This window comes from Pleurodeles waltl, chromosome 2_2 (assembly GCF_031143425.1).
Source record: "Pleurodeles waltl isolate 20211129_DDA chromosome 2_2, aPleWal1.hap1.20221129, whole genome shotgun sequence".
Taxonomy (NCBI): Eukaryota; Metazoa; Chordata; class Amphibia; order Caudata; family Salamandridae; genus Pleurodeles; species Pleurodeles waltl.
Window position 1 is genome coordinate 560,554,610 of NC_090439.1, and position 23,198 is coordinate 560,577,807.

The following is a 23,198-nucleotide window of genomic DNA, read 5'->3' on the forward strand; positions in this document are numbered from 1 at the left end:
CAGAAATGCACAGATTTGGTAGGTTTCCCTAGGTGCCGGCTGAGCTAGAGGCCAAAATCTACAGGTAGGCACTTTGCAAAAACATCTCTGTTTTCTTTCAAAAATTTGGATGTGTCCACGTTGCGCTTTGGGGCGTTTCCTGTCGCGGGCGCTACGCCTACCCACACAAGTGAGGTATCATTTTTATCGGGAGACTTGGGGGAACGCTGGGTGGAAGGAAATTTGTGGCTCCTCACAGATTCCAGAACTTTCTGCCACAGAAATGTGAGGAACATGTGCTTTTTTAGCCAAATTTTGAGGTTTGCAAAGGATTCTGGGTAACAGAATCTGGTCCGAGCCACACAAGTCACCCCATCTTGGATTTCCCTAGGTCTCTAGGTTTCAGAAATGCACAGGTTTGGTAGGTTTCCCTAGGTGCCAGCTGAGCTAGAGGACAAAATCTACAGGTAGGCACTTTGCAAAAAACAGCTCTGTTTTCTTTAAAAAAATGGGATGTGTCCACGTTGCGTTTTGGGGTGCCTCCTGTCGTGGCCGCTAGGCCTACCCACACAAGTGAGGTATAATTTTTATCGGGAGACTTGGGGGAACGCTGGGTGGAAGGAAATTTGTGGCTCCTCTCAGATTCCAGAACTTCCTGCCACAGAAATGTGAGGAACATGTGTTTTTTTAGCCACATTTTGAGGTTTGCAAAGGATTCTGGGTAACAGAACCTGGTCCGAGCCACACAAGTCACCCCATCTTGGATTCCCCTAGGTCTCTAGTTTTTTAGAAATGCACAGGTTTGGTAGGTTTCCCTAGGTGCCGGCTGAGCTAGAGGCCAAAATCTACAGGTAGGCACTTTGAAAAAAACACCTCTGTTTTCTTTAAAAAATTTGGATGTGTCCACGTTGCGCTTTGGGGCGTTTCCTGTCGCGGGCGCTAGGCCTACCCACACAAGTGAGGTATCATTTTTATCGGGAGACTTGGGGTAACACTGCGTGGAAGGAAATTTGTGGCTCCTCTCAGATTCCAGAACTTTCTGCCACAGAAATGTGAGGAACATGTGTTTTTTTAGCCAAATTTTGAGGTTTGCAAAGGATTCTGGGTAACAGAACCTGGTCCGAGCCACACAAGTCACCCCATCTTGGATTCCTCTAGGTCTCTAGTTTTCAGAAATACACAGGTTTGGTAGGTTTCCCTAGGTGCCGGCTGAGCTAGAGGCCAAAATCTACAAGTAGGCACTTTGCAAAAAACACCTCTGTTTTCTTTCAAAAATTTGGATGTGTCCACGTTGTGCTTTGGGGCGTTTCCTGTCGCGGGCGCTAGGCCTACCCACACAAGTGAGGTATCATTTTTATCGGGAGACTTGGGGGAACGCTGGGTGGAAGAAAATTTGTGGCTCCTCTCAGATTCCAGAACTTTCTGCCACAGAAATGTGAGGAACATGTGTTTTTTTAGCCAAATTTTGAGGTTTGCAAAGGATTCTGGGTAACAGAACCTGCTCCGAGCCACACAAGTCACCCCATCTTGGATTCCCGTAGGTCTCTAGTTTTCAGAAATGCACAGGTTTGGTAGGTTTCCCTAGGTGCCGGCTGAGCTAGAGGCCAAAATCTACAGGTAGGCACTTTGAAAAAAACACTTCTGTTTTCTTTCAAAAATTTGGATGTGTCCACGTTGCGCTTTGGGGCGTTTCCTGTCGCGGGCGCTAGGCCTACCCACACAAGTGAGGTATAATTTTTATCGGGAGAATTGGGGTAACACTGCGTGGAAGGAAATTTGTGGCTCCTCTCAGATTCCAGAACTTTCTGCCACAGAAATGTGAGGAACATGTGTTTTTTTTAGCCAAATTTTGAGGTTTGCAAAGGATTCTGGGTAACAGAACCTGGTCCGAGCAACACAAGTCACCCCATCTTGGATTCCCCTAGGTCTCTAGTTTTCAGAAATACACAGGTTTGGTAGGTTTCCCTAGGTGCCGGCTGAGCTAGAGGCCAAAATCTACAGGTAGGCACTTTGCAAAAAACACCTCTGTTTTCTTTCAAAAATTTGGATGTGTCCACGTTGCGCTTTGGGGCGTTTCCTGTCGCGGGCGCTAGGCATACCCACACAAGTGAGGTATCATTTTTATCGGGAGGCTTGGGGGAACGCTGGGTGGAAGGAAATTTGTGGCTCCTCTCAGATTCCAGAACTTTCTGCCACAGAAATGTGAGGAAAATGTGTTTTTTTTAGCCAAATTTTGAGGTTTGCAAAGGATTCTGGGTAAGAGAACCTGGTCCGAGCCACACAAGTCACCCCATCTTGGATTCCCCTAGGTCTCTAGTTTTCAGAAATGCACAGGTTTGGTTGGTTTCCCTAGGTTCCGGCTGAGCTAGAGACCAAAATCTACAGGTAGGCACTTTGCAAAAAACACCTCTGTTTTCTTTCAAAAATTTGGATGTGTCCACGTTGCGCTTTGGGGCGTTTCCTGTTGCGGGCGCTAGGCCTACCCACACAAGTGAGGTATCATTTTTATCGGGAGATTTTGGGGAACGCAGGGTGGAAGGAAATTTGTGGCTCCTCACAGATTCCAGAACTTTCTGCCACAGAAATGTGAGGAACATGTGTTTTTTTAGCCAAATTTTGAGGTTTGCAAATGATTCTGGGTAACAGAACCTGGTCCGAGCCACACAAGTCACCCCATCTTGGATTCCCCTAGGTCTCTAGTTTTCAGAAATGCACAGGTTTGGTAGGTTTCCCTAGGTGCCGGCTGAGCTAGAGGCCAAAATCTACAGGTAGGCACTTTGCAAAAAACAGCTCTGTTTTCTTTAAAAAAATGGGATGTGTCCACGTTGCGTTTTGGGGCGTCTTATGTCGCGGCCGCTAGGCCTACCCACACAAGTGAGGTATCATTTTTATCGGGAGACTTGGGGGAACGCTGGGTGGAAGGACATTTGTGGCTCCTCTCCGATTCCAGAACTTTCTGCCACAGAAATGTGAGGAACATGTGTTTTTTTAGCCAAATTTTGAGGTTTGCAAAGGATTCTGGGTAACAGAACCTGGTCCGAGCCACATAAGTCACCCCATCTTGGATTCCCCTAGGTCTCTAGTTTTCAGAAATACACAGCTTTGGTAGGTTTCCCTAGGTGCCGGCTGAGCTAGAGGCCAAAATCTACAGGTAGGCACTTTGCTAAAAACAGCTCTGTTTTCTGTGATGTGTCCACGTTGTGTTTTGGGGCATATCCTGTCGCGGGCGCTAGGCCTACCCACACAAGTGAGGTATCATTTTTATCGGGAGACTTGGGGGAATATAGAATAGCAAAATACGTGTTATGCCCCTTGTCTTTCTCTTTATTTTTCCCTTCCAAATGTAAGACAGTGTGTAAAAAAGACGTCTATTTGAGAAATGCCCTGTAATTCACATGCTACTGTGGGGACCCCGGAATTCAGAGATGTGCAAATAACCACTGCTTCTCAACACCTTATCTTGTGCCCATTTTGGAAATACAAAGGTTTTCTTGATAGCTATTTTTTACTCTTTATATTTCAGCAAATGAATTGCTGTATACCCGGCATAGAATGAAAACCCACTGCAGGGTGCAGGTCATTTATTGGCTCTGGGTACCTAGAGTTCTTAATGAACCTACAAGCCCTATATATCCCCGCAACCAGAAGAGTCCAGCAGACGTAACGGTATATTTCTTTTGAAAATCTGACATTGCAGGAAAAAGTTACAGAGTAAAACATAGAGAAACAATTATGTTTTTTTCACATCAATTTCAATATTTTTCTTTTTCAGTTGTTATTTTCTGTGGGAAACCCTTGTAGGATCTCAGAAATGTTGCGGTTTCTGGGATACAGCGTTGGTTTCATGCCCATTTCTGTCACTGACTGGAAGGAGGCTGAAAGCACAAAAAATCGATATAATGGGGTATGTCCCAGTAAAATGCCAAAATTGTGTTGAAAATTGGGTTTTCTGATTCAAGTCTGCCTGTTCCTGAAAGCTGGGAAGCTGGTGATTTTAGCACCGCAAACCCTTTGTTGATGCCCTTTTCAGGGAAAAAAACACAATCCTTCTTCTGCAGCCCCTTTTTCCCATTTTTTTGAAAAAAACGAAATTTTCACTGTATTTTGGCTAATTTCTTGTCCTCCTTCTGGGGAACCCACAAAGTCTGGGTACCTCTAGAATCCTTAGGATGTTGGAAAAAAAGGACGCAAATTTGGCGTGGGTTGCTTATGTGAACAAAAAGTTATGAGGGCCTAAGCGCGAACTGCTCCAAATAGCCAAAAAAAGGCTCTGCACAGGAGGGGGAAAAGGCCTGGCAGCGAAGGGGTTAATTACTCCTTTTGAGTGTGGATGGTTTTGTGTCCTCTGCTGGGGAATAATGTATCTAAACTGGCCCAGCAGGGTGGCAAAAGGCCTGGACTCTGATCCTGAGCTGAGCCAGAGAAATATGGAAACTCTGGGCATCCCATGAGGTGTACACATATCCGCTTAGGAGTTGCACAGTCAATCTTAACAAACACATTTCACCCCAGTTTGATACCTTGATGGACTGTGTAGGCCAAAGGGAAGTAAAACTACACTCTAAGTCAGATTTCCTCCAGGTGCATAATAAAGTGTCACTGAAGACAAAACAATAAACCATACTGACTTTACCTATTGCATGAGTGCACGCTAATATTATGAAGCTTACCAAAGGTAATTTTCTAACCCAACAGAGACCCCTTTGCATCAGACTTCCTATGCACAGTTATCAGGCGTCGTGTGATTGTAGTCTCATGCGCACAGCCCTCACACTTGTGCACACGCATATGTACATGTGTTCATGTGCAACCAGGCAAGTACCCCTTACCCTAGCTCTGTTGCAGTGGCCTTATCTTAAAAGGTGAACACTGATGGTAAACATGCATGGTCCATTTATTGTATGATTATCTTTGGTGAGACACAAGTGGTGAGATTCACCCACTGTGAAAAGTCCAAAGCGGGTGATCAAAAGCAAAATTTGGGAATACTAAATGGGCTCAATCCATTTTGCAACATATATCAACCACCTAAATTTTTTTTTTAGGTGAGCCAAAGAGTATCTGACACCCAGTGGCATTATAATATTATGTTATGATTGAGGCCGTCATAAATATGTGGAATAAAGTGGTATCTGTTCTCCAAAATGTGTATTTCTATATCCTATGCCCATCCTTGCAGTATAATCTGTATTACAAGAATATCAGACATTACAGTGCATGCCTTCACAGCACACCCACACACACGTATGAAAAGAAGGAAGCAGGAACTCTGAGTAATTTCCAAGTGTAGGTGGAGAGCAGGTCATTTATATGGAACACCCTAAAACACCACCAACATTCTGAATCTGCTCATCTCAAATGTTTATTTCTCCAGCAGAGTTTTTAAGCAAAGGATTAGCACACTGGCATCCACAATGAGCTAGAGAGTTACAAAGTCTTTTGGCATTTTTTACAGCAAAGTCATTAAACACAAGATTAGCAAGTGCTGAGCTGAAAAATGATAAAAGCCTTTTACCACTCTTTGAATTGATAAAATACTATCCAAGCCAACCTAGAATGAATAAAAGCAACCACTAACACATGTGTTTAACTCTAGTTAGAGCTCTTCAGATGTGTGTATATTCCTGCACACCCACATAGACCCTCTCATACCCACTCTCACACCCAGACGGACACTCTCACAGCCATTGCACCACCCAGAGACACCCTCTCACACCTATTCTCACACCCAGAAAGATAGGTGCTGCAGCCAACTCTCACTGCAGCATGGCCAAACACCATGCCCAGTGTGAAACTGGGTGTTTAGAGGGGTTGGCCACAAGACTGGGCAGAAGCAAGGCCCTGCGGCCAACCCTGTTTGCAGTTTGCAGTGTGGCATTGGGTGGTTATAGGGGGTTATCTGCAGGGCCTGGCTGCAAGAACCTTAGCCTTGGTGTAGAGGTCCCCTTTGGACCCATCCCAAGCCTTAAAATATATATTTTTGTAAGATCACAAAGAAAATTGTGGCGGATCTGAAAATTTTGCAGTGATAAAAAAAAAGGAAGCACAGTTTCCTGCACTTGCTTTTCATTTTTCCCTTGGGGGGCCAGAGGCATTGCTAAAATATAGGAAGGGGGACGGGGCCCCCCACCTAGGGCTTATGAAAGCCCCGGTGACTGCCACTTACCTGGGGCACTGCACATTATGTATGGGGGGACCCCACACAGCACCCTCTGCACCATGGGGACCACCACCTCCCTGGAGTAAATGTAGTAAAATAAATGCTAGGGTACGCGCTGCCTACCTGCAGCCCTGGGGACCACCACCTCCCCAGGGAAAATATAATGAAATGAATGCAGGGGGCCTGCCTGGCCCTGCTGCAGCCCAGAGGACCACCACATACCAGGGCAAAAGTAATGAAATGAACGCAGGGGGCCTGCATGGCCCTCCTACAGTCTCTGGAATTGCCAGCTCCCCAGGGGCAAATGTAGTGAAATGAATGTGGGGGGGTGTGAAGGCCCTCCGCAGAACTGAAGACCACCATTACCAGGGAAAATGTAGTGAAATTAATGTGGGGGACCTGTGCAGCCCCCCTACTTCCCCAGGGACCGCCACTTCCCTGGGCGAATGTAGTGAAATGAATGCAGGGTGACCCAAGTGTTACTTGTGCCCCCAGGACAACCACCTCCTTAGGGCTAAAATTAAACAATGGTGGGGCCCTTTGTGGAGTGACAGATGGCCCTGGGGACTGCAACCCTCCCCCCCCCCCCCAGGGCTGGCTCCTGCTACCTCCCAAGGTGCCCACCCTAGGGAAGTAGCTGTTTGCTTTTGCTTGATGGAAGCTGACAGCTCACATCAAGGAAAAACAAACATAACTCTGCTTTCAGCAAGAGGGAGCTGTCAAACAACATCCACTTGCTGAAAGAGGAGTTTTCATCTCTTTACCTGCACACAAATGTTTGTGCAGGGAAAGAGATGAAAACATTGCTCCCACAAGTAGGGAGCTGCTATTTAAAGTAGCACCCTGCTTGCGAGAGCAATGCCATCTCCTGCAGGAGATGGGAGCGAGCTGGGACCACGGGGTTATGAGGCTCCCACCACTGTCCCCCAAAAATTGGAAAAAAAAGAATAACTTACAAGGTGGAACTGCAGATCTGCAGCCCCACCTTGAAAATTATCTGATGAGGAGGCTCGGGAGCAATTTTAATGACAAAGTTAAAGACGCACAAGGTGGCTGGAGGCATTACCTTGGCATCTTTTATGCAACTGTAGTGTAGATGATGCACTATACATATAACCAACGAGGTAGCACTTACTAATTAGCCATTAGGAAGTACTATATTTGGGTAAACATTTTGCACAAAATAGTGGGCTCTTTTTGGATAAATACACAGGGAAGGATTCATTCTGGCATGATGCTCATTTCTAAATATCGAAACCTCAATGGGAAGCACTTATAGATATAAACGTAGCAGGTGCTAACATTGAAGCTCCACTTCTGTAAAGTGTTATCATCCTAATTTCTTGCACACTGTTGGGTTTGTTGTATCAAGTCTTGGGCTTATTGTAGAATCTTGTGGGGACACAAGACTCAACAGAATGCAAACGGGTGAGAGGACGGTTGGAGGAATCGTCAGAGGTGGATGCAGGAGTTGTACTGTCCTGCTGTTGAAAGTGAAAATAAACTTACCTTATTAACCACCTTCCTTGCATTGGAGACAAGCGACGTAGCAGGACAGTATGTGTTTCCACGTGTGCACTGTGGTCACTTTTTCGGCTTCAGAGGTGGGTGCGGAGCAGCCTATGGATTTCCCTGTACCTTCCGAGGATCTCCATTTCGTGAGGCGTGGTTCGCCTCCTCCCCTCTGGGTTCCTGGAATCATCGAAGTTGCCAGGAGGCTGAGAAGCTGTTTTTGTAGGTCTCCAGAAATGCGCGAGGTGCAGGAACTGATTTGGCTCGTGCTGGCTCGTGAACGCGTGCACCACATACGTTGCTGTTGTGGGCGTGTCTCCTGGTTTGACGCTACCAGCGTGTTGCTTGGATACCTCGTTATGCTATCCTTTGTGGGCGTGTCCCGTGTGGTTTGTTTCTAGCACGTGTGCTGTGTGTAGTTTTGTCATTTCTACACAAACTAAATTATCAGCAATGGGAAAGGAGGAAACAGTGCATTGTCTTCCAGCTCTAGTTTCTTTATACCGGTCATGTTTTTTTTGTTTTTTTTAAGTAAAGGTCAGCTTTTTAGTGTGATCTTTATTGGCATATCCCTGCACTCTACTGTTGGAATTCTGCGTTCCTGGGGATTACAGTGTTCTACTTCAGATTAACGCTGGTAACCTTTACTTCATATTATCAAACGGTGACACGCACACCTTGTTAAACTAGCCTGTCACTAACTCTTGGGTAATTGTCAATTTGTGTTCGCTTTATGGTGATACGCACACCTTCCTGGTTGAGGATGATCAACTTTTGCCATACAGCACTCTATTGTACCGCCTCCTGTTTTTTCTCCGGAACCAGTTTCTTCAAAATCTGACTGGAATTTGTGGAAGAAAGGTTTCAAAGCTTATTTGGATGCTCTTGATGGTGATTCTTTTACACATAAGAAAACAATCACCATTTTCGTCATTATTTAGGACCTGAAGGTCGTAACATTTTAAAACACATTCCTCAAGTTAGCGTGCCATTGGCTGAAGCAGAAGGGGATGGAGGAATTGATGCATATGCTTTTGCCGTTAAGTCACTTGATGTTAGATTTAAAGCATGTAAAAATGTCATTATGGAGAGGCATAAGTTTTACAAGAGGGTACAGATTTCTGGTGAACCTGTTGCGAGGGCTTTGAGAAAGCCTTTGTGGGGGCTTTGAGAAAGTTAGCTGTTTGATGTGAATATAAAGCATGTGAGGACTAAATGATAAGGGATGAGCTTGTTGAGAAAACTAATAATAAGAAGGCACAAGAGACTCTGCTGTCTACGCCAAATGTAACATTAGAGAAAGCTGTGGAAATAGCCACCAGAATTGAGAGTACTGCAATGTTCATGGAGCAAATTAACACACCTAGTGATAAAGACTTACATCAGTGTGTATCAGTAGTTAAACAGACGTTTAACAAAAATCATATAAATGTTAGACCTGAAACATCTGTTAAAAAGGAGTAAAAGTGTTTTAGATGTGGTAGCCCTTCTCATTTAGGTAATGCAAGTGGTTGTCCAGCATTGGGGAAGAAGTGTTCCAAATGTTTTAAAGTAGGTAATTTTGCTAGGGTGTGTAGAGCCGGTACAAAGACGGGGTCTTGTACAAAAGACAAAGGGGGTCATTCTGACTTTGGCGGGCGGCGGGCGACCGCCAAAAGATCGCCCGCCGGCCCAGCGGGAAAGGCCCTGCAACAATGAAGCCGGCTCCGAATGGAGTTGCAGGGGTGCGACTGGTGCAGTTGCACCCGTCGCGATTTTCACTGTCTGCAATGCAGACAGTGAAAATCCTTGTGGGGCCCTGTTAGGGGGCCCCTGCACTGCCCATGCCAGTGGCATGGGCAGTGCAGGGGCCCCCAGGGGCCCCACGACATCCGTACCCGCCATCCTGTTTCTGGCGGTGAAAACTGCCAGAAACAGGCTGGCGGGAAGGGGGTCGGAATCCCCATGGCGGTGCTGCTTGCAGCGCCGCCATAGAGGATTCGCCCAGCTGGGGGAAATCCAGCGGAAAACCGCCGGACCCGGCTGGGCGACCGCAGCTTCAAAGCGGCGGTCGGAATACTGAATGAAGCACCGCCAGCCTGTTGGCAGTGCTTCAGCCGGCCTCCACTTAAAGTAAACGATAATATTGGTGGTTTGGAGTCAACAACTAGTGAGGAGGATGAAATTCTAACTGTCTCCAATGTTTCTAAATTAAGCGAAGGTAGTAATGATGGGATGTTTTCCAATAGGTCTAAAAGGCTTTCCTGCAAATTATTAATCAATGGCTATGAAGTTGCTGTTGTGGCAGATTCAGGTTCACCCTATACTCTCTTGAGTGAGAGGAAATGGAAAGAGTGTTTTGGCCATATTGAACTTAGGAAGTCTCACATTAGGCCAGTGGGTTATGGAGGAAAACATGTTGAGGTCTTGGGTTGATTTCTGTTTCAAGGGAAGCACTGCTAAAGGAATGGTATATGTTGCAAAGGATGATACATGCGTGTTGGGTTGGGATGATCAAAGGAATTTTTTGGGATCCTAATAATCTTGAACAAGTAATTGTAAGCAAGAATTATAAACATGTGTTGTCGGTTGGACATACATGGGTTGATGCTTTTCCTGATGTTTTCAAGGAAGGAATTGGAATGTTCAAGGGTTTTTTGCACAGGATTAAGCTAGCACATAATGCTAAAGTTCATAAAGTACAAAAGGTACCTTTGGCGTTAAGAGCGGAGTTGAGAAAGGAACTTGACAGGTTGTGTGAACAGCACATAATTGAGAAAATGGAAGCCTCTGATTGGGTGGCTCCTGTTGTGATTTCTCGCAAAGCTAACGGATCAATTCGTATGTGTGTGGACGTGCAAGATCTCAATGCACAAATTTGGGTGGATTGCCACCCCTTGCCTAATATTACTGAAATGTTGTCTACACTTGGCAATGCTAGTAAGTTCAGTTTGTTGAACATGGCCTCGGCATATCATCAAATCAATTTGCATCCTGATTCTAGACACATAATGGCTTTAATTATGCCTTAAGGGTTGTTCCAATTTAAACGCATGCCATTTGGCTTGGCATCAGCTTCTGCTGTATTCCAAAGAGTTGTGGATAGTTTATTCAAGGATATGGAAGGAGTCATTGCATTCCAAGACAACATTTTGATTTTTGGGAAGGATCAAGTGCAGCATGATGAAAGGATGAAACAAGTGTTGTCTATGCTAAGTGATAAAGGGATAATTCTCAGTGCGAACAAATGTAAGTTCAGTACTACATGCATTGATTATTTAGGTTGTAAGATATCAGAACGAGGGGTGGAACCGAAAGATAGTTTGATTAAAGCCATTGAGGATTTTCAGTCACCTTGTAATAAAGATCAAGTTAGATCTTTTATGGGTCTGTTTGAGTTTTACGCCAGATTTATTCCTAATTCTGCTAGCAAAATTCATATCGTTAGCAGTCTTCTAAAAAAAAAATTACATTTGAATGGTGCCCGCAATGTGAGCAGGAGTTTGCAGCTATAAAAAAAAGTAGCACAGGCCATTCCAATGAATGCATTTGATACTAAGGATGAGATTATAATTAGGTTTGGGGGCTGTATTGCTGCAAAGGGTGCGTGATAAGGATGAAGTGATTGCTTTTGCCTCGCGGAGTCTGAGAGGTGCCGAAGTTACTTATTCAACTATAGAAAGAGAAGCTCTCGCATATTGGTGGGTAATTATGCACTTCAAATCTTATCTTTGGGGTGTACATTTTATGGTCAGGATGGATCATAAACCCTTAGTGCAATTGTTTTCTACCCTTGGTGCTCAACATGCTACTCCAAGGATTGCCAAATGGAAATATAGGTTGCAGATGTATGATTTCCAAGTGGAATATGTGCCCAGTGCTAGAAATTTGCTTGCTGATTGTCTTTGTCGTCTTCCTAGTAGAATTGTGCATGATGAAGAGGGTACGGATGAGGATGATGTTTTGGTGTGCTCCTTAGAGTGTCATTTGGATGGTACGATAACAGAAGTTGAATAGAAGGAAGCATGTGAAACGGATGAACAAATAAAAGAGGTTATGGAGGGTATTTTACAAGGGTGGTCTACATGCAAATCTGATCAATGTGAGGCTTACAGGCAAGGCTTTGAAGAATTGTCTGTAGTGAACAACATTTTAATGTGTGCTGGTGTTCTGGTTGTGCCGGAAGGCATGAGGAACAAGATATTAACATTGGGGCATGAAGGCCACATTGGAATGTGGGCCAAGAAGAGGAGGATTTGGGAGAATTTTTGGTGGCCTAGGTTGGATAAAGAAGTGGAACACTTTGTGAGAGATTGTTTGGTGTATGCGATAAGTGACAAGTCTCAGATCACTCTGCCCTCTCCTGTTGAAGCAATTGAGGTGCCCAATAAAGCATGGAGTAAGATTGCTGTGAACTTGATTGGTCCTGTTAGCCTGTCGGGAGGTGTGGTAGAATATGGAATAGTATTAATTGACTTTTATAGTTGTTGGCCTGAGTTTAAGTTGGTTAAAGTGCCTAATTTACAAAGGGTCATTGAGTTTTTAGAATCTGTTTTTGACAGGGTAGGTATTCCTGATGAGATACCCACAGACATTGGGTGTCAGTTCACGTCTGCTCAGTTTTCTAGTTTCTTGGTGCACATGGGCATTAAGCATGTAAAAACTTTGCTATATCATCCTAGGAGTAATGGACTTGTTGAACAATTTAATAGGGTGATTAAGGAGAATGTACAACTTTTTAAGGTCAGTGGCTTGAATTACAAGGTGGAGTTGAGGAAGTTGTTGTGGGCAGTGCGAACCACTCCCAATGCGGATACAGGTGTGTCCCCTTATGTGTTATTGAGTGGTAGGATTCCTGCAACCAAGTTGATAAGACAATGGATGGGTGAATTTGCAGTTAAGGAACGATTGATTGAGATGGTAAATGAGAAAAGGATGTCTGCTCAAAATAAATATAAGTGGGAACCGAGAAAAACAATTTGTGTTAAGGTGGGGGATTATGTGAAGATGTAAAGTGCTCGTATTGTCCAGAAGGGAGAATCTAAGTTCTTGAGCCCTAAAAGGGTAGTCAAAATTTGAAAAAATGCAGTCAAATTAGATGATGGTAATTGGTGGAATAAGGAGAAGTTGTCCGTGACATGGAACTGTTGTGTAAAGGAATAAATGGATCTACCTTGGTGAAACATGAAACAAAGGACATAATACGACGGGCTTCGCCTAGGAACAAGATTCTTCCCAGCAAATACCCTGATTATGTACTTTTTGCATGAATGTAGGATACTTATTTCCTGTTCGTGTTCTTGTGTTTTGATTTTTTTCTTTAATGATTGTATAGGCTTAAGTTGTACTCTAGGTTAGTGTCATGTTGTAGCATTAAATTGTGATTTCTTTTTATTGTTGTTAAGGGGGAAGATGTGTTGGGTTTGTTCTATTGAGTCTTGTGCTTATTGTAGAATCTTGGGGGGGCACGAGACTCGACAGAATGCGAATGGGCGGGCGGACGGTTGTAGGAATCAGCAGAGGTGGATGCGGGAGTTGTACTGTCCTGTTGTTGGAAGTGAAAATAAACTTACCTAATTAACCACCTACCTTGCACACACCCTCAAGGAAAAGCAAGTGTTTTTTTTTCTCTACATGTCCACCTTTAAAAGTTGTCTGTAATCCTTGATGGGGGTGTTTGCATTCTTGCCTTTTTCAAGTGCAACATCTCATGTAGTGACTGTGAAAGGTGGTTTCTTTCTTGTGAACTGCTGCTGAGCCCCAACCCTGGCCAAAGGCTGTATGCAGCAAAGGGTTAGGTGATTATGGGTTGTTGGCTGCAGGGCCCGGCTGCAAGCCATATCCTGTAGCCAACTCCCACTATGCATGGTTAAAGGCGGTGCGCAGCAGTGGTTGAATTAGTGTATAGTAATTAAAATTACTTTAGGTTAAAAACTCACTAAAAAACAAAGGTAACAGGGATGTTTCAGGGATATTATAGTTAGGCTCACATTTTAAATGTACAAAACCACAGAAATTCAACTGTTATAGTTTGAGTTATCTCAAGTAACTATAACTTGTGGCCTCCTGCAGGAGCCAGCATTGCTATTACACACAGGGGGCTGCATGTTTAAACATACAGCTCCATGTGTTCAAGAGCAATAGTTTAATCTCTTTCCCTGCCCGCATCTCTGGAGGCAGGGCAAGAGATGAAACCTCACCTTCCAGTGGGCGAGAGCACTTTGACAGCTATTGCCCACTGGAAGCGTAGTATTTGCTCTGACTTGGCGAGAGTTGTCAAAGCTCCCACCAAGTCCGAGCAAACAGCTATGTCCTCGGGGTGGGTACCCTAGGAACTAGCAGGAGGCAGCCTTGTGGGCTGGTGGCTCGAGGGCCAATATTGGCTCCTTTAGGGGTGCAGTGTACCCACCCCATCGTTTAACTTAGTCACGGGAGGTGGCAGTAACTGCATCCAGGGGGTCAGTAATGGGCCTCCTTCTTTATTTTAATTCAGCCTCAGGGAGGGGGCGGTCCCTGAAGCTGTGGGTGGGGTGCGTGGGCCCGCTGCATTGATATCATATTTAGACCCGGGCAGTGGTGGTCTCTGGGGAGCTGTACGTGTCTCCCCATTGCAAATTACTGTTTTGCCCTGGGAAGGTGGTGGTCCCCAAGGATTTGGAAAGCCCTAGTAGGGGTCCCCCTGTTCCCCCTCCTTTTTTCACCCCAATGTCCCTGGGACATGACCCACCCGGAGACAAGGAAAAGAAAAATAGTTTTTTTTTTTTTTTTTAATCTTGAAAAAATCAGCAGCCCCTATTCTGGTACACTACATGTTCTGCACTTTGGCACAAGTTCAGATCAATTTCCCAGTTGCCATCTCTTGGGGGTCTGTTTGCCCACCAGGCCATTGCTATTTTGTGTTTAGGCACCCCTGTCGCCAACACTAGCCAGCCACACCTCCTCGCCTGTTATTAGCAGGAGATGCCATTGAACATCCAATGGGGCAGTAAGACCTGTAACCTGGGCTATTACTTGAGTTGCTCCACTCCAGTATTATTGAGTGATTGGGCAGTCCCATAATATGTGTAAGAAGGATCCCACTAAACACATCCCCGAGCACACAGACTCAACACACACCTGCCCAGTCTATGCATAAGCTTTCTGGAAAAGTATGACCTATGATGTATCCTCAACTGGATGAAGCAGAGCCAAGATCAGATGACAATCTCAGGAGGGCTCTGCACCACCTCCTCCCAGTGCTAATCAGCACAGAGACCATGATCTTTCTCCCCTCTCCCGCAGAGCCTTGAGGGGATCATTGGAATTATACATTGTTGTTTATTACATGAGGGACTTATCCCAGTTGATCTGATACACAAAGTAGTTCCCAAAGATGTGGAAAACACACCATATCCTGTCCACCGTAAGGTTAGGCTGTGAGGCGTACAACGGGAAATCGTCTGAGTAAAGAGAAATTTGCTCTACCAAGTCCCCACTTGCGCTAATGCCTTGAATAAGAGGGTACTGGTGGACCCATGCTGCTAGTGGCTCCAGTGCAAGCACAACGATCATTGGGGACAATGGCCAGTCTTGCTTTATACCCCTATGTAGAGCAAAAGACCAGAAGGCATTTTTGCTCATACCCTTGCTAGTGAGGTCTGGTAGTGCAGATTGACCACCCACAGAATGTGGGGCCGAATCCTAATCTAGTGAGTGTTGCAAATATATAGTTTCACTTGACTGCTGAATGCCATTGTAACATCCAAAGCAAGCTGCACAGAGTTTTCAGCCTGGGGGACTGAAATAAGATGGAGCACCTCATAGAGGTGCAGTAGGTTTACTCGAGTTCCCCTATGAGGTATAAAGTTGGGTTGGCCTGGGTGTATTAGTGTGGTGATCACCTTCCACAGTCGGGTCACAAGAGCTTTTGCTCGTACTTTCACCACTAGGTTTTAAAGCAATATGGGCTGGTACGACCTGCAGTCCATCAGCGGTTTACCTTTCTTAGGAATACCCACACTAGTGGCCATTCTCTGATCCTCAGGAAAGCTGCCCTCCTCCCTGGCTGCCCAGAACATGTCTAACATTGGCCCCGCAATTTTATTGGCTATACATTTTGATAGTTCCACTGGCAGGCAGCTAGGTCCAGCTGTCTTTCTCGATTCAAGTCTCAAATGGCTCCCTGAATTTATGCTAGTGTAAGCCTGGAAAGCAGATGACTTTTAGGAGATCAGCACAGCCATCACCTGATCTAATAGCCTTAGATGTATACAGTCTTTCAAAGTAGATAGCAAATTCTTCTGCTATGTCAGCCAAGGAGTGTGTAGTTTCCCATCAGCGTCACAAAATTCTAGAACCAAGTTCTGTCCCCATCTCTTTTATCCAGCCAGGCAATCATTTTGTTGCCTTTATTTCCTATTCGTATAGGTAGCGTTGAGTCGCCAGCGCATAAGACCAGACATTGTTTTCAGTGAATTCCCTTAGCTTGTATGGTCTGAGACAGAGCCTATGATAGAGTCCAAGATTGTCTGCCCACCTTTGCAGAATAGAGGCACCAATGGCCATGATCTCAAGCTCTAGCACTTTGATGCTTAACTTCTGTTCCTTCCTTTTCCTACCACTAGGGGCTTGTGTATGCCCGCAGGCCGCTGCCTTGAGGGCTTCCCACAGGACACAAGCAGAGTCTACAGTACCTTTTTTTTCTAAGAAGTACTGATCTGTCCTTTCTCTGACTTTATCCATGAAGGTTTTGTCTTTGAGGAACCAGGGGTCAACCGTTTGGGGCAACCATGACATTCAAGTGGGGCCATACAGTAGAACCTCGACAGGAGAGTGGTTTGTGATGCCATAGGCTTTATGGGCAACGTTCCTTAACTGGCCAGCATAGGTGTGATGGGTGAAGACATGATCTAGTCAGACTACTGTGTGCCACAGAGATATATGTGAACTGACGTGCAGTCGGATTGTGTTCCCTCTATATTTTGAGCAAGTCCATAGCACCCACAAAAGCCCAGAGGGGGCCAGGCTCTTCACCACCTGAAGATAAAGTTTACCTGTCGAAGTCTTGATCCATGAGTGCATTTATGCCCCCCTGAGGACCAGAATACCCGGTGGCACTAAGTGCAGGGTGGGTGTCTGCATATAGTTGCAGTGGTACATTGATAGAGCAGATGTACCCAAGTGTGCCACAAATTGCTCCAGAGGGTCGGACCATGTACAGAGTGGAATAAAAGGGACAAAGGTTTTAATAAGGGTCCTAAAGCCCCTTGAGTTAGAGGTAAACCCTGCATGGGTACGCCTGTGTACTCAAATTGATTTAGCGTCTTGTAATAGCTTTCCATGCCGTGAAACTACTTTAGCTATTCACATGCACATTAATTTAGCCTAGGTCTGCAGCTTGGAACCTACTTTGAGGCATGCATTTTTCTTTTTCTATTTTTTGCTGAAGCCTTCTTTTATTGGCAATGTTTTTATTATTTTATCAGCTTGTCATTTATAAAGACTTCTGTGATTCTTTTCTCTGCATAACATTCTCATGCTGGGCTCTATTCAAGGTTGTACGTGATAAATTATTAATTATTGCCAGTACAAAGCAGTCAACATGTCCTCAACTCTTATACACAGAAATATATGTGTTGTCATGTCAGGGCAGTTGTCTTAGAACACCAGATGTTTTATTATAAAACACCTCACTGCCCCAATACAATACAGAGGAATTACAACAAGTTGCCATTGTACACTCCGTATCGCCTTTGCAAGTTTCTGCTGAGACATGAAGCAGTCTCTCCCTCCATGTTGGAGAATTAGTGGTATAACAACAGACATTTCTTTATCTACAGTCACAGTGATGGGGTTCTCCTGGAAAGCCTAAGGGGCAGATTAGGGTTTACAGTGGCATGCACTTGTAAGGAATCTTAGGGACCTATTTACAAGAAAGTGGTGCATCAGCTATGATGTGCCACTTTTCTTGCACCCCCTTGTGCCCCCCTAACGTCACCATGGTAGTGCTGTATTTAAAATATGGCGCACCAGGGCACGCTTTAGCACAATAACGTCACAATTTTCCACGCTAATGTGGTGCATTGGTCGACTATTGCCAAGAATGATGGTGCTAGTCATGCAATGCGTGGAAAGGCCTTTTGGAAATAATGGGAGTGTCACTTAAACACCTGCCTTGGGGAGGCATTAAAAATGACTGGAGGAACGGTGCAGTGAAATGTAGTACATTTCACTGCAACATTTTTCTGGGCCTCCTAACAGGGGATTGCTCTCCTTGCATACATTATGTCTGGCACAGGCATATTGTGGTGCAAGAGGCAAAGTGGCACAGTGCTTGCATTGCATCATTTTGTATAGCTGGCATGAGGAAAAGGCCTCTTTTACGCTGCCTTAGCGTAAAAAAAATGATGCTAGGGCAGTGCAAGGAGGTGCTAGGGGCTCATAAGTATTCCCCTTTGTAGTGCAGGTAGGGATTTCTATAATAATGTTTGTGACAGTACAGTGGGACTTTTTCTGCGTTTCACTTTCCTCGTCACTGCCTTGCTTTTATTCTGTTTTATAATCCTCATAATCACAATACATGTCTTTTTACTTAGAATGCAGTTGATTCAATAAAACCTATTGGACTGCGTTCTGCTTCTGTTTTGCCTTTGTATGTGGGAGACAAATATGACTGAGAGAAAGGGGTACGATCTGTTCAACCACAATTTCCCTGAAAAATCCAGATGACGTGGTAAGGACTGCCACAAATCATCTTTTACTCTTGGGTACTGGTGAGGTGGTGCTAGGTGGCCGGAAGGGTTAGGCCGACAGTTGTCACATGGCATAGGATCAGACTCAGTCCCTGTGACCAATGGTGCTGACACCCAAATCAAGCAATCTTGTTACTCTAGCGAGAGTCTTTATGACACCCTTAAGGTATGTCTCCTTTACCTCAGATGCCTAGCATCACTTAGCCAACACAGTAACTGCATAGTGTAACTGTGTTGAAACAGCAAGAATGCTCTAATATAGGTCATAACATAGTTGTATTGCCCAACCAAGAAACTCCCTCCTCGCTGATAACTTGCAATGAAGGCTCAGAACTGCCCAGCACCCCAATTTGCAGAGCACCTGTCTCACAAACTGAACTGAAAAACATTGGGGTTGGTTGCCTCTGCCAGACAGGCCAGACCAATAAGCACATGTAAAAAGAAGAACAATATATACCCCTGTGTCACCAAATAGCATGCCAATACTTGCACTTTTGCCACATTATCACCATCAAGTTCATCCCCCCTCTTTCAGAGGCTTGCAATTCCTGTTTCCACCCATTTCCTAGACACATGCAACAAAATCAATGCACCCAGCACTATTAGTCAATAGTTCAGCAGAGGTAACACTGTCTTTTCTTTTGTTCGGGTGGGATTCAAGTTTCCTTGGCCTAAGGCAGCTGCATCACTACAGTCATGGGTCTTTCAGAATGTTGTCCCTGACTACGCCACTTCATTGGCAGCAGAGGTTCCCTCCAGCTAACCCCATGCCTCCTCCACCGAAGTAAAGTGCCAGGATTTACCATCTGCCACTACTCGCAGCCTCGCTGGGTACAATATGATGTAAGTTTCTTAGTAAGTGATGTCTTTTTAACTTTGTCAAGGCTTGACTTGGAAAATGAAGTCCAGGAAGTCCTGTAGGAGGTCACTGTGATAGTGGACTGCCTATAAGATCACCTCCATGTCACGCTAATTAAATACCAAAGCGATGATAGTCCCTGGAGAGGCCCCACGTTGGACAGGGGTACTGGTACTCTGTCTACACTGTCAATAGTGAAAAAGCTTGACAAGCGCTTGGGTTGGAGGGTGTTGATGAGGAGATCCTCCAGGGAGAAATTGACACTAGGGCCCTTGGCCCCTTCAGTGGTCCCCACAACCCTGATAGTGTTGCTCTGTGCTCTGCCTGACTCATCTTCCAGTTTAGTAGTCATAGCATTTTGTTTGGTGAGGAATTGTGCTTGCTCCCCCAACCTCTTGGTAGTAGACAGCAGAGAGTTATTGTTTGTTTCAGCCGTGGTGACTTTTTTCACTATTTTCTTAAAGTCAGCTCTCAGTAGTGTAACATCCACAATCACTGCATTGATTTTTGGTTCAAAAAGTGCTTTTTGGCTCTCAGAGAGCAGCCATTATCTCCCTCAGAGATGGTGCTGTTGTATCTGATTGAGCCGTCTTCATCTCTGGGGCCTCATGAGGAAGTCTAGCCACCACATATTTATCTAATTGGGTTGGGAAGGTGTTGTATTCCTCACCATTGCTCCAGGCCCCCACAGTGATGACCACGGCAGTGTCCTCCCCTGGTCAACAACTCTCTCACACTCAGGAATGTCAAAATTACATCCAGTGCTCTTCACAGCAGCCCAGACTGACGGCTATGACCACATGCGGAATGTCAGTCTCGTGAACGTGGGATTTCACATCGGATGCTTACTAGTGTCACCCTACCCCCTGGGAACTCCTCCAATTGAAGGTGTCTACCACTCCACTCCTTCAGAACCCAGTGACGAAAATCAGCAATGCATTCTTCAGCACCTTTGTCATTGATAACACCAGCGTGTTCCTGAGCTCCTATCTTTGTGTCAGGGGTGGGGGTCCAGTGTCACTGACTCACTACTTAGAGGCCTTTCTGAAGAGTGGCAGAAGAGGACTAAACTGTGAAGGGAACGCCTGTGGCACCCTTGTCCCTGGGGGACTGAACACTTAATGCAGGCTGTGGCCGAGTCATTAGGGGGCTGTCTTGACCTGATCCCAGGTGCCCTACACCGGGCGATCCTCAGCCAATGAGAGGGGTTCCACTTCACTGCTGGGCCACTCCAAAATCAGTGGCATAGGGAGGGTGAGGCCCTTGTCCTTTGTCCTCTCCCAGTGATACTTAGTGCCAAGGCCTAGGCCTCCATGCCCCAAGCCTTGGTGGTTGGGGGAGGAGAATACCACTGTGGGCCACAGAATCTCTTGACCTGGCTTTACCACCAGCCTGGTCCAACTCATTTGTTCTGCCCTGACAATGCCAGCCAACTCCAGCTTGCGGTTGCTCCCTATGGCCCAGCTGCCACTCAACATAGGTGCAGCCCGGCATCAGGTACTGCGCTGCCCTAACTGAGTGCCACAACCATGGGCCCACCTCATGGGACTCAATACAGCTTTTAAAAACAGATATGTGTGAAAATGGTGGGGTTTTAAGGATTAGCAGTCATGGAGCTCAGCTAGTGTGTGGCCATTCTAGGCACTGCTCGGCCATGCCCCTCTGAGAAACCATATTTTTTAACTATATGTTGGGATATAAGAGTGTACAGAACTATACGTGATATGTAGATCAGTCATCACATATAATAGGGTCAAAACAATCTTAGTTGCTTCATCATATTTTGTTATTGAATTACTCAATCCTGCCCAAGTGGGCTACTGCTCATAAAAAGCACCCCTAGTGTATACATGGTGATTCCTCAGCAACTACTGACTGTTACATATTCATAAAGAAATAAACTTGATGTACTTCATCAGCAGTCTAGAGCACACATTTTGCACATATTTTTTTTATCAAACTGATGCTTCATTAGTATTCTTGAAGTCACCCTATAGCACTGTATGAACATTAAAATAAAAGAGAGAAGAGAACAGAAAAGAAAGAAACCATTCGGATTTTAAAAAGTTAAAAACTAAGCAGTACTAGAGGAATAAAAGAATCAGCCCTTAATTTTATAGGAGAACTGCATACTGTGATTCAAGATACCCTGCCTCACAGAGAAACACTACAACCTGATAATATCCATGCAGCAGCCCAAATGTACATTCATTTCTTCATCAGTATTCAATCTCCCCTAATTCCAGTATATATTTGGACTCTGACTTCCTTAGGCCCTATCTATCCCAACCTCCTATATTTGAACATGTCATGTCAATAGGAGAAAATCTCAAAAGATTAGTGTTACTTTTCTGGAATTGTGTAAAATGTCTAGCTACAGGATAATGCTTGTCATTGCGAATGATAGCTCTCAAATGTTCTAAGACATGTTTCTTTACAGGATGTATGGCACTGAAATTATACTATCTTTCACATGGACATGTCAGCACATAAATTATAAAGTCTGAATAACAAATCAAGAATTTTTCGATTTGTTTGTCCATACGCAAAAGAGGTGAGTGAACTTTGAAGATGACATCATAGCTATTCTTGCAAGTTTTGCAATTTTTATGTTTAAAGAAAGCCATCTTACAATTGGTCAGCAATGTACTGTTATGTTGTATAGTATTCTTACTCAAAATGTCCCTCAGTGCAGTACCTCTTCTGTATGTAATCATAGGGTGATTTTTGATCACTTCACTTGAGCAGTTTTGACTGAGTATATCTTTTCACTGAAAGGTTAAAGGAACATTACAGTTGGGTGAAAATGGCAGTGAAAGCATACTGTTTTACCGGAACCAAACCACTGAAATTTGCCAGTTATACTTATTTCAAGTAACTATAACTTGGGCCCTAAAGTAATTATAACTCACACCCCCACCATGCACAGTGCTACCAAAAAGGACAATGGGACAATGAGGTGAGCCAGGAGGTAAGGTGACTGCATACTAGGCACACTACGAAAGGGTCGAGGATCATGGTTCTCAAAAGCAGGCAGCCTAGGTGCTGGTACTGCTTGCTCATCTCCCAGGCCTACCCCACTGCAATAATACCTCCAACAAGAGCTTGTCTCTGCTAGCATTAATGCCAGCTGCAACCCAGAAGAAACACCTAATTGGGGGTCCGGTGCAGCTCTACAAAGATCACAAGCTGAGACAGAGAACTTGCTGCAGTAGTGAGGGATTGCACTAGAACATTTGTAAAAACTCCTTCATCCACTTTTAATTTTATCATAAATAAGTCAACCACAGGACAATTCCATTTAGTAAATCGAGTTACCATCTTTCTATCTTTCTGCCAGGGAGCACCTGGTCATTATAGCAAAGTCGTAATTTACAGTTGTTATTTAGGTTAACACCAGACATCCAGACGTTGGTACTGTGGGGAATATTTATACTCCATTTGCGCCAAATTTGTATCATTTTTTTCATGCAAGTTCCACAGAAAATGAACTCCATTGTTATATTTTGACGTTAGACCAGTCTAACTCCAAAATATTTTTTAGATGTGTGAACCTACCTTGTGTCAATGAGATGCAAGGTAGAAGTTACCATCTAAAAATGATGCTAACCCTATAGCCCCACATTTATCCCCCACACTAAAATGATGCACGGGTGGGAGGAAGGGCTAACTAAAGGTGCAAAGCTTGCTTTACACCATTATTTAATGCCTGGGTCAGACCAGATGTTAAGGGACCTGTGTTCCCATTTCAATGGTTAAACACCATGGAATGGATCCACAGGTGCCCTCCTCAAGCCCCAGGAAACCCCCCACACACACCTGAGGGACACCGGAGGATGGGGGATCAGTCCAAGGTAAGTAGGGTAAGTATAGGTAAGTATTTTGTTTTAAATTAAACTTCCATCCGGCCCAACTTGGGGCCCCACTGAATGGCACAGGGTGCATTGGCCATGCCCAGGGGACACTGGTCACCTGTGCT